Source organism: Acomys minous (genome assembly GCF_964271855.1).
Source record: "Acomys minous genome assembly, chromosome: 1".
Lineage (NCBI taxonomy): Eukaryota > Metazoa > Chordata > Mammalia > Rodentia > Muridae > Acomys > Acomys minous.
The window spans coordinates 73,105,773-73,122,152 of record NC_140483.1 but is presented as its reverse complement, the minus strand read 5'-3'; the positions used below and the strand labels follow the sequence as shown (position 1 = coordinate 73,122,152).

Genomic DNA, 16,380 nt, shown 5'->3' with positions numbered 1-16,380 from the left:
GACTATTTTTGATTTCCTTTCTAACATCCTACAAGTCTCACTAACTGCATAATGATAGATGCTTAGCTCTATTTTAATTTGGTATATTGACACGCTGTCTGAAATCTATTGCTCAGGCCTAAGAAATTTTTGGTGGATTGTTTATAATTGATTTATTTATAATTGTTGAGTTCCATCCTTAAGTAAAACAATTTAGAAGATTTAACAACACAGTAAGACAGTATTCTTGGTTTGGGGCATAATTCACCTCTAAACATCTTTGGAAAGAAAATGAAGGTGTGAAATCTTAGTCGTTTGAAATAACAAGTCTTGTTGACATTACCATATAAGTCTCTCGCACATTACCAACAAATATTTTACACAGTTATAACTAGTACATTGAACATGTGTCTGTTTGTTTGTTTTGTGTGCATGTAATTTCTTTTAAAATACAGTGCCTAATCTAGGTCCATTTTGTTTTGTTTTGTTTTTTAATTTAAAAGGGTTACTTTTCACTTTTGGGACTTGAAACAAATAATTTTACTCCGTCTGTGTAAATACTGTTTCTAGAACTTGGAAGTAAAACCAGTGCGTTGGGCACTTGCTGGACAAGCATCAGTGCTTTACTTTGATTCCTAGAATGCACATTAAAGACCAGGGAGTGGTGACACAAATTTATAATCTCAGAGGTTGGGAGGTAGAGACAGGGAAATTCTTAGGATTTGAGTTCTAATTTGGTGATAAAGCCAATCTTAAACAGTAAGAATGATGGCCTTTGAGGAATGAACTTGAGGTTGTTTTGTGATCTCCAAACACATATGAAGACACTTATATGTGCATACAAGCACATACACACACACACACACACACACACACACACACACACAGAGGCAGGCATGCACACAGACAGCAGCAAAAATGTAAATCTGTTTGTTTGTTTATTTTTTCTCTGCAGAACACTGCTATATGTGACTGAGGGTTTGGGTGGATTTCTTACCTTCACAAAGATGTTGACAGGAAGACAGAAGTACCAAACTGGCCTATCTCCCTGTACATGCCTAACAGCGCTGCATACTTTTTTATATAGGGAAATAGTTTTTAATACACTGGCAAAAAAAATCCTACAGATAAAAATATTGCTCAAACATGGATGAGGTGTAGCCCTATGTATTTTAAGCCATGAGATCCTAGGTTCATGTCCCGGAACACTTAGCCACATACATGCAGAGAGGGAGGGTGAGGCATGGGGACATACACACATATGATAAAACCACAAAAGGAATGCTTGGTGTTACAAATCATTTCAGAGCATCTGGGGAATATTTTGGTATAGCCACATAACTGATACTAATACAAGGTGCTGTGTCTTCTCCAGAGGAGAGAAGTAAGGACACTTTTTACACTAGAAGGTGTTTAAAGAGGCACAGGAATGTCTGTGTTTTCTTTCTGATAATGACAAATAGTAAATAGCCAATCTCTAGACAAACTAGTGTTTAACAATCCTGTTATTTCCTCTGAATTTATCTATTATTATTATTATTATTATTATTATTATTATTATCATCATCATCATCATCATCATCATCATCATCATCATTTATTAACATGTGCTTGCAGTTTGTTGATTTTTTTAAAAAATCAAGCTACATACTTTTATTACAAATTAAAAATGAAGTTTTAAAAAATATCAACTTGACCAGATATGAAACAATTTAAAAACCATCAAAGGTGTATTGAGAAAAACCAGGCATTTTTTTCCTTAAAAAACATTTGTCATTACAAAAAAGAGACATATTAAGTAAAAGTAATAAAAACCCCATGCTGCATAGATAATGTAGAGAGTTCTAGAAAATTGTTCAACAGGCAAAAAAGCAAGCACTTAAGGTCTTCAGCTACAATCTTTGTTCATTTCTTATTGGTGGAAGTTCATATTCATTTCTTCTTGATAGATCACCACACTGGATAATGGCAGAGATGGTAAATGGTCATTAATCAGCCGGGTCCTGATCAGCCTCGGGAGCGGAGGACCTCTCAGCTGGTGGATCAGCCGATTTTGTCTCTTTGCCATCTTGTGGTTTAGGGTTCTCTGGGCATCAACATTTGTAATTAAAGTTGCTGCGATACCTAGGTTGTGGTGGCTGCTGACCTTGGGTCTCATCTTGTTTTTCCTTGTCCTCTTTCATTGCTGCCCTCTCCAGGCTGTTATTGGCAAGGAGGGCACCTGCGGAATCATGGTCTGTAACCCCGGTACATATTCAGTCTCACTGGTCTACCTTGCTCTCCTGCACCGTGGTGGTCAGCACCCTCCATCACTTTTCCTTGCACAAGCATGTTGGAATACTATGGTCAAAGCCCATAGGTTCTCTCCTTGTACTAAAGTGGGAACCTTAGCCTCTGATAGGGCCAGCAAGGCTCTGGCCTTCAGGAGCGCTTTCCCTCATTCTTTTCCCCACTCTTAATATTCTGGTAGTTTTGCTGGTAATTGCGTGGCGGACCCCTATGACATGGATCGTGTCTATAATGGTTACGGTCGGCTGTGTATTTACTTCCTTGAACTGGAACTCCACCAGGGCCTGTAACATTTGCTGCCTCCACACCTTTTTCTCCTTCAACACCATCAAACTCCAGTCTCTCTATCTCCTACACTGCGAAGGAAGGTACTTCCTGGGGTTATTCTTTAGGGCAGTCTGGGGTACAAATCCTTCGTATCTTCCCTGTTGATGAAATCTTTTCTGTTCCTTACACTGAACCGTTTTACTGTTCCCCAAACCTTCTGTGCCATGACCTTCTTGCCACCTAAGGCAGGCACAGGGGAAGTGAGGCCTCCTGGGCCGCCACTACCTGCGCCGCCACTACCCACGGAGCAGGCCTTGGTGTCAGCAGTGTTAAGGGAGGCGGGGCTGGACGGCTGGAGGCTGCTGGGTCTTGGCCTCCTTGCTCTTGGTTGTGGTGATGGTGACTGGGGCCAACAGCGAAGGCAGCCGCTCCTCCCGGGTGTGATGGTGACTAGGCCGGCAGCTGGACCTCTCAGGGCTTTCTCTTCTCAGTTTATCTTTAAGTCACTGTGTTTAAGGTAAACACTGTCAACAGGGGAACACGGGTAGGCCCAGTGGAAGAGTGTTCAGGAAATGCCTCAAACTGGGGACTGTTTTAAGGCCTGAAATAGCAGCAGTCCAGGGGCTGAGGCAGGAGCATGGTAATGAGTTCAAGGTCAGTGTGAGCTGCAGAGTAAGATTGTGTCAAACAGACAAAGAAATTAAGGAAAGAAGAGGGAATGAAAAGAGAAGAAAGGAGGAAAAGAGTAAGGGAATAAGAATGGGAGAAGAAAAGGAAGGAATGGGAAGAAATATTTTAGAGTACTGGTTTCATGATACAAACAGAGAGTTAAAATTTCTCACACACTTTCTTGCTCCCAAAATCTTGGTCAACTTTAATGTTTTCCAGAGCTCCTTAATCACTCAAATCTATACTTAATGAAATGTAGCAGTAAGAATTGAAGGGGCTTCAATTTTTCAGTAGTATTCTAGAAGAGAGTGTCTCACTGGAATGAATAAAACCAATAGTTAAACACTATTATTTCTGAACTGTCTCATAGGAAAGAGATCCATGAGCCTTTTTTTTTTTTTCTCTTCTGGATGCTAAGACCTCTATGCTTATTTGTGTTTTAATCACACAGGGTAGATTAAGTTCTTCCCCTAATTGTCAAGATCTAAATTACATCTGGGTTGTTTGATCCTTGGCCAGAAGGTCCTCAATTTCCTGTTGACAGTTTGTTTGAAAGCCTGGCTGAGTTAATTCCCCAAGTTAAAGCTTTCTCGCCACAAACACATCACATCTTATACATGGGGATCCTACCTAAGCCGTAATTACAAAGAATGGCTTGGCTGCCTAAGTTACTGGCCATTGACCTCAGCTTAGTGCATTTTCCAGGTCTTTTCAGAAGTGATTAGTGTTCTTTCTTGCTTTTCTTTTTCATTGTGTGAGATAAGAAGAAGTTGGGAGAGTCTTATTGAATAGAAATTGCCCCTGAATTCAGAAACCTTCTTGTATGTGGGAAGAAGGCTTAGGAGATTCAGGAAATAAATAAAACTCACACCTCTCATGAAGGTTTCCAAATCTACAATCGTTTACAAGACCCCTCCCAGGTGTTTTGCCAACTCTAATTGTTTAGAGAGAGAAGGCTCTGGAATCAGCTGAGCTGTCTGAGGGATAAAGGTGGGCTTCTCAGTGCTTCATTGCTTATGAGTCAACCATGTTGTTGTAAGTGGCCTGTCATCCACAGTCCTGCAAGTAACCCCACTAAAGTCAATGAATCATTAAGTTAGAGTTGAGTGGGCTACATGCTTCATCAGTACCCTGACTGTAGTGAACATATGTTTCCTCATATCATCCCAGGAAATGTCAGTCACCACCACCAAGCACCTCCAGGCCTGCAAAACAGAATTTTACTGAAATAAGATTTTTACACCTGGGATTTCATCTTCAGGAATAATAAAAGAACAATCCCTAACACTATGTGGAAAACTGGATGGTACAACACAGAAGGAATTTGTTAATTCCAGTGAGAAGAACGTAAGTGTTTGAATATACTATATTCAGAAAACCTTAAGAAATCTCATAAGTCTGAGAAAGAACACTGCTTCCTTTGAGTAGCACCTAGGGCTCTTTTATAACACACGTCCTTCGTGATTATTCAGTTGTCTAGACAACATCATCTATCTTTGCAAATTGCAAGCATCTTCTATTTGCAGACTGATTAGATTTCAGACACCAGGAAGCTACATACTAGCTAATGAATGTCTGCCTTGTAGAGTCATGACATCGCATAAGATATGATGATGGTTGCTTTCAAGCATCAGTCTGACTTAGGTAAGGACAGCCTAGATAGCCAGTGAAATATTGTCTCTGGTTCTGTCTGTGACTATGTCTCTGGGAGAGACTGACATTTTAATCACTGCATGTAGTGGGGCAGATCAATCCTCAGCTATGTGAAAATATAACATGCAATCTCTGGGCAAATTGGATAAAATAAGGAGACAGAGTCAGGGTGCATTCGCCTCCTTTTCTGGGGCTGAGACACTGCCTTCTTCTGTTTTTAGCCATAGGATTCCAGGCTCAAACACCTTTGGCCTTGGAGTATTACAAAGGTAGTTGCCCACTCTCAAGCTTCAGCTCAAGAGTTACTCTAACAGCCTTCTCTGTTCTCAGAGCTTTGATATCACAGGGATATGACATCTTCCCTGGTTCTCTGATTTGTAGAAAGGACATGGGGGTCTTCTCTGCTTCCATGTCCACATGACCAAGTTCCACAATGAGCCTTTTCCTGCATATTTCTATCATCCATTATATGCCTAAGTGTTTATTGTATTTCTTCACATATATGCTCATATGCATTTGTAAATATACATTTATAAATATAGATTTCTATCTCTTTAGAAAATCCTAATGAATACAGACATTAACTAGTTTTGCATGTACTTGCAATTTTATTATAACACTTCCTTCTTCCTGAAGACTTTACACTTCTTGAACAGCTTTTCTCTCGACCCAGTTTCTTTTTAATGAGTTGGATATTCCCTGATGTGGTCATTATGAGAGTTGTGGCTCTACATTGACCATACACTGACAGGTATTTATCGCTTAGCAATTTTAAGCCATGTCCTTGGAAATGAAAAATTGTGTGTGCATATTTTATTTTTTTATTAATTTATTCAGATTACAACTCAAATGTTCTCCCATCATTCATATTCTTCTGTTCCTCCTACCCTCCCACCCTTACCCTATTATGCTCCCTTAGGTCCATGCCTGAGGGGGATCTCTTCCCCCACTTTATGATCACAGGCTGTCAAGCCTCATCTTGGTAGTCTGCCTATTCTTTCTTTGAGTGTCACCAGGGTTCCCCACCAAGGGGAAGTCATCAAATATGGGCACCAGAACTCATGTCAGAGTTAGTCCCTGCTCTCTGAAATCTCTGTTTGTGTATATTTTAAAAACTCTCTAAGAGTTTACATTGATTTTATAGAAGATGGCTATGTTTTGGTGTATGTGTTTCTGTACATGCATGTGTTAAAACTTGGGCTTAGATATTTAGAAGAAGCAATGAGTTTGTATTGGGTGAAGACAGACATGAAGAGAAATGAATGTAGTTAACTAAAACAGGATGCTGTAAGTGTATACTGTTGTGGAAATCACTACACTGGGGATGTAGTTCAGTTTGTACAGTGCTTGCTCAGGGCTTGATCCTCGCATTGTATATAATTCATGTATGTTCTAAAAGCCTGTAATACCAGGGCACAAAGGTTGGAGGAGAAGTTGTTGAAGATCATCTTCAGCTGTGAAGTGAGATCGGGGCCTGAGCTGAAAACCCAATTGCTGAAACAACAGAATAATTCGGAGAAATCAGTGGCACAATGTGATGACTTATAAATGGCTGTATGCTACTGTACACTTGAAATCTGAGTGTAAATACATGCAGATGGACCCCTCAAAAGTATAGGAAGAGAAGGCTGTATTAACTAACTTGATTGTGCTAACCATTTTTCAGTGTACAAGTAGTCACACCATGAGTTTAGTATATACAATTAATTTGTGATTATGCTTCAATAACACCATGGGGGAAATAATGGAGCTAATAGAATCATACACATCTCTTTTCTATACATTACTAAAGTTATGAGTATCCTCTGGATCAGACATGTAGAGGACGCCCCCTGGATAGAGTAAGCACATGGGAGGACATTTCTTAGTGAATTTTTGGATTGGCTATGGCACTCCACCATGTGCTGAAGCTCTGTCACCTTGGAAATGGGGATGAGGATACTTCATCTTTAGAAGGTGGCTGGCTGATGTTGTGTGAGGTGAAGCAACGAGGCCTTTTGCTCAGGATGTAGCACGTTGATCTTGTGGTTTGTTTGTTTGTTTGTTTTTTCAGTTATATAAGTTACATGTTAAATAAGCTTGCAGCAAGATTGAATTCCTAGACTCACAATCCAGTACTACTGGAGAAAGTTTTGTATATGGTTTTGGCTATCAGTATATCAAGCTTTTTGTATCTGTAGAACAATCTGCTCTAGTAGGCTATAGATGATATCGGTCCATTCATAAAATGAAAGTGGAGATTTAAAGGACTTCATGTTGAAAAGGGATGCTCAGGCTCTCAGTCATTTTGAGCCTTGATAGTCTATAGACAGGACATAAATCTAGTCTGAAAAGAAGAAAAATAAATCATCTTTATGCAGCTGTCAATATCGATTAATGATAAATGGTTTCTTTTTTGCTTGCTAAATTTTACACTTGCCTGTTCACTCATGGGACAAAACATTTTCTTCATTATGTTACCATATATTTGTGTTTTATACTAATGTAATCATAATATATGTAAATACATTCCCTATGTCAAACATATATATTTGCATAAACACATATTTATTACTCTATCCACTCATTTGTGCATAAACTCTTTCAGTGCTGAGTTATGTGCTTACATTCCCAAAGGGGATGAAACTAATTTTTAAAAATTGATTTATTATTTTTAAATTTATGTGTTCTATATGTAGATATTTATATGAAGGTTATATGCCTGTAGAGGCCAGAAGATGGAATCTTAGCCCCAGAAGCTGGACTGACAGGTGGTGGTGAGCTGCCCATTATGACACTGAGTCTTCAGGAACATATGCAAGTGCTCTTAACCACTGAGCTTTCTTTCCAGTCCCTCTACCATGTTTTTTTCCTTTTTTATGCAGGGTCTCTAGGAGCTCACAGGTTTGGTTAGACTATATGGTCATCATGGCCCAGGGATCCTCCTGATTCTCTTTATCCATAATAATGCTTAAGTTACTGTGTGCAATCCTGGCCCTGGATTTTTATATGTGGAGTGAGAACTTAGCCGACTGAGTCATCTGCTTGAGCCATCAACTCTTATAAATAGCATTCCTACCTGTTTTGGGCAATAATGTGTGAAGGTTTTAGCACAGTTTCTAACACATAGGAAGTACTCTGGACAAGCAAGAGAAGGATTGACTATTCATTATTTGTCCTACAGTATTAGCATGGAGCTCTGGTTGCATTTTAAAAGTTCTGAGAAATCTTTTGTACATTCACTTGATCAATATCCAGACAAAACATCTTAGCTCTGGGTTTGGCAATGGTACTGGCAAAGGGGCCCAGGTGATTCAGACACACACACACACACACACAAACACACACACACACACACACACACACACACAGAGAGAGAGAGAGAGAGAGAGAGAGAGAGAGAGAGAGAGAGAGAGAGAGAGAGAGAGATTTTCAGAGTTCTAACTGCCCTAGAGTCTGTTCTTGCACTTCCCTAAAGGAAGATGAGACCCTGTGAATTGAGAGTCCTGCCAGTACATTGCACACTGGATTAGAGGGTGAGTTTTAGTCTCTGAATCCCGACTTCATGACTACAGCTTCGGCTCAGTTAGGACTCTCAGAAAACAAGGTGAGTTGTCAGTCTCCCCTCTCACACAAACTGCTCTGAGGTAGATTACCCAGGCTCAGGCTCCCCACCTAAAGAAAAGGATGGTATAATTAATCATTGCAGGGACACTGACTCTAGTCAATATATGTCTAATAGAGAGGTAATTACCTCAAATTAGACCCTCAAATACCCCAGAACTTGATAAAGAGGTCTTAGACAGCAATGAACTTGTATCCCTCAGAGGCGAGACTAATTGTCTTGGTAAGCATTTTCAGATCTCTATTAAAATTGGCCCTTCCTGCTTGACTTTCTAACCTGCAGTGGCAAAACTCTTCTCAACATGGGGGTCAACTCTGGTCCTGCAGGTAATACTGCAAGACAGATATTACCCACTGGTATGAGACACATTCATCCAAGCTTACAAGTGGTTTTCTGAAGCCCAGGGAATACCACAGTGTCATAGCTGGCATGTGAACTCTTGCTAGTGAGGGTTTTTTTTTTAATTTAAGTAATTTATTTAGAATATGTCTCAGTTGTTATCCCTTCACTTGTATCTTCCCATTCCTCCTTCACTCCCTCTTTCACCCTATTCCCCTCCTCTAGGTCTGTGACAGAAGGGAACCTCCTCCCTCACCATATGATCAAATCCTATCAGGTCTCATCCTGGTAGCTTGCTTACCCTTCTTTGAGTGCCACCTGGCCTCCCCACCAAGGGAAAGTGGTTAAATAGTGGGCACCGGAGTGCATGTCATAGTCAGTCCTTGCTTTCCATGCAACTGTGGAGAATGTATTGCCCATTTTCTAGATCTGGATAAGGGTTCTAGGTTTACTACACACATTGTCATTGGTTGCTAGAGTACTTTGAGTAGACCTCCCTGGGTCAAGATCCACCAACCTTAATTGTCTTCTTGTAGATTTCTAGGACCATCTGCATCCTTCTATTTCCCCATTCTCCATTGCTTCTCTCACCTGAAGTCCCAATATGAAGTCCCAGTGTCTATCCCAATCTCCTGCTAGGAGAAGAACTTCAGAGGACATCACTGTTGGGCTAGTGTCCAAGTATAAGTGAATATATACCAGGTGTATCTTTCTGAGTCTAGGTTAATTCAGGATGATAATTTCCAGTTCCATCCATTTGCCAGCAAATTAAAAAATTGTTTTGCTTTTAATAGCTGAATATGCATGAGGGGGACTTCCTCCCCTTTTATATGCTCATAGGGTATCAAGTCTCTTCTTGGTAGCCTGCTATCCTTCCTCTGAGAGCCACCAGGTTTCCCCTCCAGGGGATATGGTCAAATATGAGGCACCAGAGTATGTGAGAAAGTCAGACTCCACTCTCCACTCAACTGTGGAGAATGTTCTTCCCATTGGCTAGATCTGTGTAGGGGTTTGAAGCTTACGGCCTGAATTGTCCTTGACTGTTGCCATAGGTTGAGCATGACCCCTGGGCCCAAATCTGCCTATCATAATGTTGTTCTTGTAGGTTTCTAGGACCCTCTGGATCCTTCTACTTTGCTATTCTCCCATGTTTCTCTCATCTAGAGTCCCAATAGAATGTCCTCCCCTCTGTCCCAGTTTCCTGGTAAGTGAAGGCTTTCATGGGACATGCCTCTTGGGCTAGTATGCAGATATAAGTGAGTATATACCATTTGAGTCTTTCTGCTTCTGGGTTAACTCACTCATTATGATCACTTCTAGCTCAATCCATTTGTCCACAAATTTCGGGAATTCCTTGTTTTTAATAGCTGAGTAGTATTCCATAGTGTATATGTACCACAGTTTCTTTATCCATTCTTCTATTGATGGACACTTAGGCTGTTTCCATGTTCTGGCTATTATGAATAAGGCTGCTATGAACATGGTTGAGAAAATTTTCTTGTTGTGTGCTGGAGCATTTTCTGGGTATATTCCAAGGAGTGGAATAGCTGGGTCTTGAGGGGAAAATGGGAGGGAGCAAAGAATGTGAGGATACAAGGGATGGAATAACCATTGAGATGTAACAAGAATAAATTAATAAAAATAATTAAAAAGCAAAAAAAAAAGAAATTTATGCTAATGTCCTTATGCTTAGTAAATAATCTTAACATGGAAAAAATAGCTCAGTAGTATTACACAGTGTATATATACCACAGTTTCTTTATACATTCTTCAACTGAAGGGCATCTCGGTTGTTTCCAGATTCTGGCTACTATGAATAAGGTTGCTATGAACATGGGTGAGCATATGTCCTAGTTGTGTGGTGGAACATCTTTTGGGTATATTTCAAGGAATAGAAAAGCTGGATCTTGAGATAGCTGTATTCCCAGTTTTCTGAGAACATGCCAGGTTGATTTCCAATGTGGTTCTACAAGTTTGCACTCACACCAGCAATGAAGGAGTGATCCCCTTTCTCCATATCCTTTCCAGCACATACTGTGACTTCAGTTTTTGATCTTAGCCATTCTAATGGGTGTAAGATGGAACCTCAGAATAATTTTGATTTCCATTTCTCTGATGACTAAGGATGTTGAACATTTAAGTGTTTCTCAGTCATTAGATGTTCTTCTGCAGAGAATTCTCTGTTTACCTCTGAACCCCATTTCTTAATGTGGTTATTCGGTTTAGTGATGTTTAATTTCATGATCTCTTTATATATTTTGGTTATTAGTCTTTTGTCAGAGATAGGTTTGGTTAAGATATTTCCCAGTCTGAGAACTCAAGAAATTAAACACCACCAAACCAAAAAACCCAATTAATAAATGGGGCTCAGAACTAAACAGAATTCTCGACAGAGGAATATCAAATGGCTGAAAAACAACTTAAAGAAATGCTCAACCTTCTTAATCGTCAGGGAAATGCAAATCAAAATGACTCTGAGATTCCATCTTACACCCATCAGAGTGGCTAAGATCAAAAATTCAAGTGACACCACATGCTGGCCAGGATGTGAAGAAAAAGGAACACTCCTTCATTGCTGGTGGGAATGCAAACTGGTACAACCACTTTGGAAATCTATCTGGCACTTTCTCAGAAAAATGGCAATAGGGCTTTCTCAAGACCCAGCTATTTCACTCCTTGGAATATACCCAGAAAATGCTCCACCACACAACAGGGACATATGCTCAACCATCTTTATAGTGGCCTTATTCATAATAGCTAGAACATGGGAATAGCCTAAGTGTTCCTCAGTAGAAGATTTGATAAAGAAACTGTGGTACAGTTACACTATGGAATACTATTCAGCTATTAAAAAGAAGGAATTCCCAAAATTTGTGGACAAATGGATTGAACTAGAAATGATCATAATGAGTGAGTTAACCCAGAAGCAGAAAGAGTCAACTGTATATATTCACTTACATCTGGACACTAGCCCAAGGGGCATATCCCATGAAAGTCTTCACTTACCAGGAAAGTGAGACAGAGAGCAGGACATCCTATTGGGACTTTAGGTGGGAGAAGCATGGGAGATTGGGGAAATAGAAGGGTCCAGAGGGTCCAAAAACCTACAAGAAGAGTATTATGATGGGAGGATCTGGGCCTAGGGGTCCTGCCCAAACTATGGCACCAGCCAAGGACAATATATGCAATACACTTCGAACCTCTACCCAGATCTAGCTAATGGACAGGACATTCTCCACAGTTTAGTGGAGAGTGGGGACTGACTTTCACATGAACTCTGGTGCCCCATATTTGACCATGTCCCCTGGATGGAGAGGCCTCATGTCATTCAGAGGAAGGATAGCAGGCTACCAAGAGGAGACTTGATACCCTATGAGCATATACAGGTGGAGAAGTTACCCCTCAGTCACAGACATAGGGGAGGATACTAGGGATGGGATAACAATTGAGATGTAATGTGAATAAATTAATAAAATAGTAAAAAATATATTTTCCCAGTCTGTAGGCTGTTGCTTTGTTCTGTTGACATTGGCTTCTGCCTTACAGAATCTTCTCACCCACATAGGATCCCATTTCTAGATTGTTGACCTTAGAGTCTGGGCTATTGGAGTGATTTTCAGGAAGTTGTCTCCTGTGCCAATGAGTTCCAGGCTCTTTCCATCTTTTTTTTCTAACAGATTTCTTGTCTCGGGTTTATGTTGAGGTCTTTAATCCACATGGACTTGAGTTTTATGCATGGTGATAACTGTGGATCCACTTACATTTTTCTACATGTAAACATTCTGTTAGATCAGCACCATTTGTTGAAGATGAAATCTTTTTCCATTAAATAGATTTGGCTTCTTTGTCAAAAATCAACTGTCCATGGGTGTATGGACTTATTTCTGTGTCTTCTATTTGATTCCATTGGACAACCAGCCTCTGGCTAACCCAGTACCATGCTGTTTAATAATTGTTGCTCTATCCTATAGCTTTAGATCAGGTATGGAGATTACTCCAGAGGATCTTTTATTGTAGAGGATTGTTTTTGCTATTCTGTTTTTTTTCCCCCATATGATGTTGAGAATTGATCTTTCAATGCCTTTAAAAGTTGTGTAGGTATTTTGATAAGGATTGTATTGAATCAGTAAATTCCTTTTGATAAGATGGTCATTTTTACTATGTTAATTCTCCTGATCCATGAACAAGGGAGAACTTTCCATCTTCTGATGTCATCTTCAATCTCCTTCAGAGATTTGAAGTTTTTTTCAAGTAAGTCTTTCACTTGCTTGGTTAGAGTTACTTCTAGATACTTTATATGCTTGTGACTATGTGAACAATGTAATTTCCCAAATTTCTTTCTTGACAGAATTGTCATTCGTATTCTGGATGGCTACTGCCTTTTTTTGAGTTAATTTTGTATCCAGCCATTCTACTAAAGCTGTTTGTCTGCTGAGAGTTCTCTGGTGGAACTCTGGTGGTCACTTATGTACACTATCATATCATCTGCGAATAGGGACAATCTGATTCCCTCATTTCTCATATGGATCTCCTTGATTTCCTTTCGTTGTCTTATTGCTCTACCTAGAGCTTCACAAATTGTATTGAAGAGATATGGAGAAAGTAGACAGCCTTGTTTGGTCCCCAATTGTAGAGGAATTTCCTTGAGTTTCTCTCCATTTAATTTGATACTGGCTATTGGGCTTGCTGTATATAGCCTTTATTATGTGCCTTGCATCCCTCATCTCTCCAAAACTTTGAACATGAATGGGTGTTGAATTTTGTCAAATGCTTTCTTGGCATCTAAGGAGATGGTCATGTGGATTTTTTTCTTTCAGTTTGTTTATATGGTGGATTACATTGATGGATTTCCATCTATTGAACCATCCCTGCATGTATGGAAAGAAGCCTACTTGGTCATGATGAATGATATCTTTGATATGTTCTTGGATTCAGCTTGAGAGTATTTTAGTGAGTATTTTTGCATCAAATTTCATCAGTTAAATTGGTCTGGAAATAGCTTTCACTGATGGATCTTTGTGAGGTTTAGGTGTCAAAGTGACTTGCGGCCTCATAGAATGAGTATGGCACTGTTCCAACAATTTCTATTTTATAGAGTAGCTTGAAGAGTACTGGTATTAGCTCTTTTTTGAAGGTCTGGTAGAATTCTGTGCTGAAACCATCTGACCCTGGGCTTTTTGTTGTTGTTGTTGTTGTTTTGAGACCTATTAATGACTGCTTCTATTTCTGTAGGAGAAATAGGGCTATTTTATTTGTTTATTTGGTCTTGATTCAACTTTGGCAAGTGGAATCAATGTAGAAAATTGTCCATTTCCCTTATGTTTTCAAATTTTGTGGCATATAAACCTTTGAAGTAGGGCTAAATGATTCTTTGTATTTCTTCAGTGTTTGTTGTTATGTTTCCCTTTTCATTACTGATTTTGTTGATTTGGATAGTGTCTCTCAGCCTTTTAGACAGTTTGTCTAACAGTTTGTCTGTCTTTTTATTTTCTCCAAAACAACCTCCTCATTTTGTTGATTCTCTGAATTGTTCTCTTTGTTTCTAATTAATTGATTTAAGCCCCGAGTTTCATTACTTCCATCCATCTACTCCTCTTGAGTGTTTTTCCTTCTTTTTTTAACTAGGTTTTCCAGATGTGTCATTAAGTTGCCTATATGAGATGTTTCCAATTTCATTATGAAGGCTCTTAGTGCTATGAATTTTCCTCTCAGCACTGTTTTCAATGTGTCCCATAAATTAGGATATGTTGTTTCTTCATTTTCACTGAATTTTAGGAAGTCCTTAATTTCTTTCTTTATTTCTTCCTTGACCCAGTTGTCATTAAGTAGATAGTTGTTTAGTTTTAATGTGTGTATAGGCTTTTTGTTATATTTCTTATTGTTGAAGTCCAGCTTTAGTCCATGCTGATATGATAAAAAACAAGGTATTACTTCAATCTTTTTGTATCTGTTAAGGCTTGCTTTGTGACCTACTACTTGATCAATTTTGGAGAAGGTTCGATGAGGTCCTGAGAACAAGGTATAATCTTTTGTGTTTGGGCGAAAAGTTCTGTAGTTATCTGTAGATCCATTTGTCTAATGACATCAGCAATTTCTCAGTTTAGTTTCTGTTTTTGTTGACCTATCCTTTGGTGAAAGTGGGGTGTTGATGTCTCCCACTATTAATGTGTGGGCATCAATATGTGGTTTAAGCTTTGCTAATAGTTATTTTACAAATGTGGTTGCCCTTGATTGGGGACATAGATGTACAGAATTGTAATGTCATCTTGGTTGACTTTACCTTTGATGAGTATGAAGTGTCCTTCCTCATATTTCTTGATTAATTTTGGTTGGAAGTCTATTTTATTAGATATTAAAATGGCTACCCCACCTTGTTTCCTGTGGCTGTTTGCTTGGAATACCTTTTTACAGATTTTTATCCTGAGATCATGTCTGTCCTTGTGGCTGTGATGTGTTTCTAGAATGCACAAGAATGTTGGGTTGTGTTTATGCTTCCATTCAGTTAGTTTGTCTCTTTTAAGTGGAGAATTGAGACCATTGATGTTGAGATATATTAATGACCAGTTACTGTTAAGTCCCTTGATTTTGATGTTGGATGCATTAGAGTGTTGTGTGGTTATGTTTTTCAACAGTGAAGGTATCTATCTATTTCCTTTGTTATTTTGGTTGTAGCCTGTCACTTTGGGTTGGAGTTTTCCTTCTAGTAACTTCTCTAGGGACAGATTTCTAATTAAGTACTGTTTGAATTTGTTTTTGTCATGGGATATCTTGCTTCCTCCTGGCCTGGCATCTATGGTCTCCTAGGGTTTGCAGTACCTCTATCCATGCTCTTCTGGATTTTATTTTTCTTTTCTGGTCTCCTCTATTTGGTGTTCTATATTCCTCTTGTATGTCTATATGCATCTCCTTCTTTAAATTGGGGGGAATTTCTTTTATGATTTTGTTGAAAATATTTTCTGAGCTTTGGAGCCAGGCATCTTCTCTTTCCTCAATGCCTATTATCCTTGTTTCATTTTTTCGTGGTGTCCTTGATTTCTTGGATGTTTTGTGTCAGGAATTTTTCAATTTTAACATTTTCTTTCATGGTTCCATCAAGTTCTACAATTGTGGCTTCTACTCCTGAGAGTCTTTCTTCCATCTCTTGAATTCTGTTAGAGAAGCTTACCTCTGAATTTCCTGTTTTCTTCTCTAAGTTCTCTTGTTCCTGCCTTTTTTCTATCTGTGTCTTTATCATTGTTTCCACTTTTATCTATAGGTCTTGAACTTGTTGATTTCCTTCTTCTGATTGATTGTATTTTTGAATTTCTTTGAATGCCTCTCTATAGGCATCTTTAATGTCTTCAATCTATATGGCTGCCTCTTCCTGCATTTGTTTACTAATTTTGTTTTTCTCCTCCATTATCATCTTCATTACTAAGGATTTGCTATCATTTTCTTGTGCTTCATTTGTGCTTGAGTTCTCAGGGTTGAATTATTTGGGATAACGGAGATCTAGAGATGCCATATTGTTTTAATTTTTTGTTGTTTGTTGTTTTTACACTTGCCTTTAGCCATCTTGCTATCTCTGATGTTGAGAGGTA

The 16,380-nt window shown here is 39.1% G+C and overlaps 1 protein-coding gene and 1 pseudogene across 2 annotated transcripts in view; both read right to left on the bottom strand.

The window, feature by feature from the left end:
* CNTNAP5 (contactin associated protein family member 5) overlaps nucleotides 1-16,380 on the bottom strand; it is an 893,510-nt gene that overhangs the window by 685,562 nt on the left and 191,568 nt on the right. The gene's annotated exons all lie outside the window — the stretch shown is intronic.
* Nucleotides 1,968-5,268, bottom strand: LOC311596897 (Y-box-binding protein 1-like; annotated as a pseudogene). The gene is made up of 2 exons: nucleotides 5,139-5,268; nucleotides 1,968-3,031 (listed from the first exon to the last, which is right to left on the bottom strand). The product of its transcript is annotated as a Y-box-binding protein 1-like (transcript).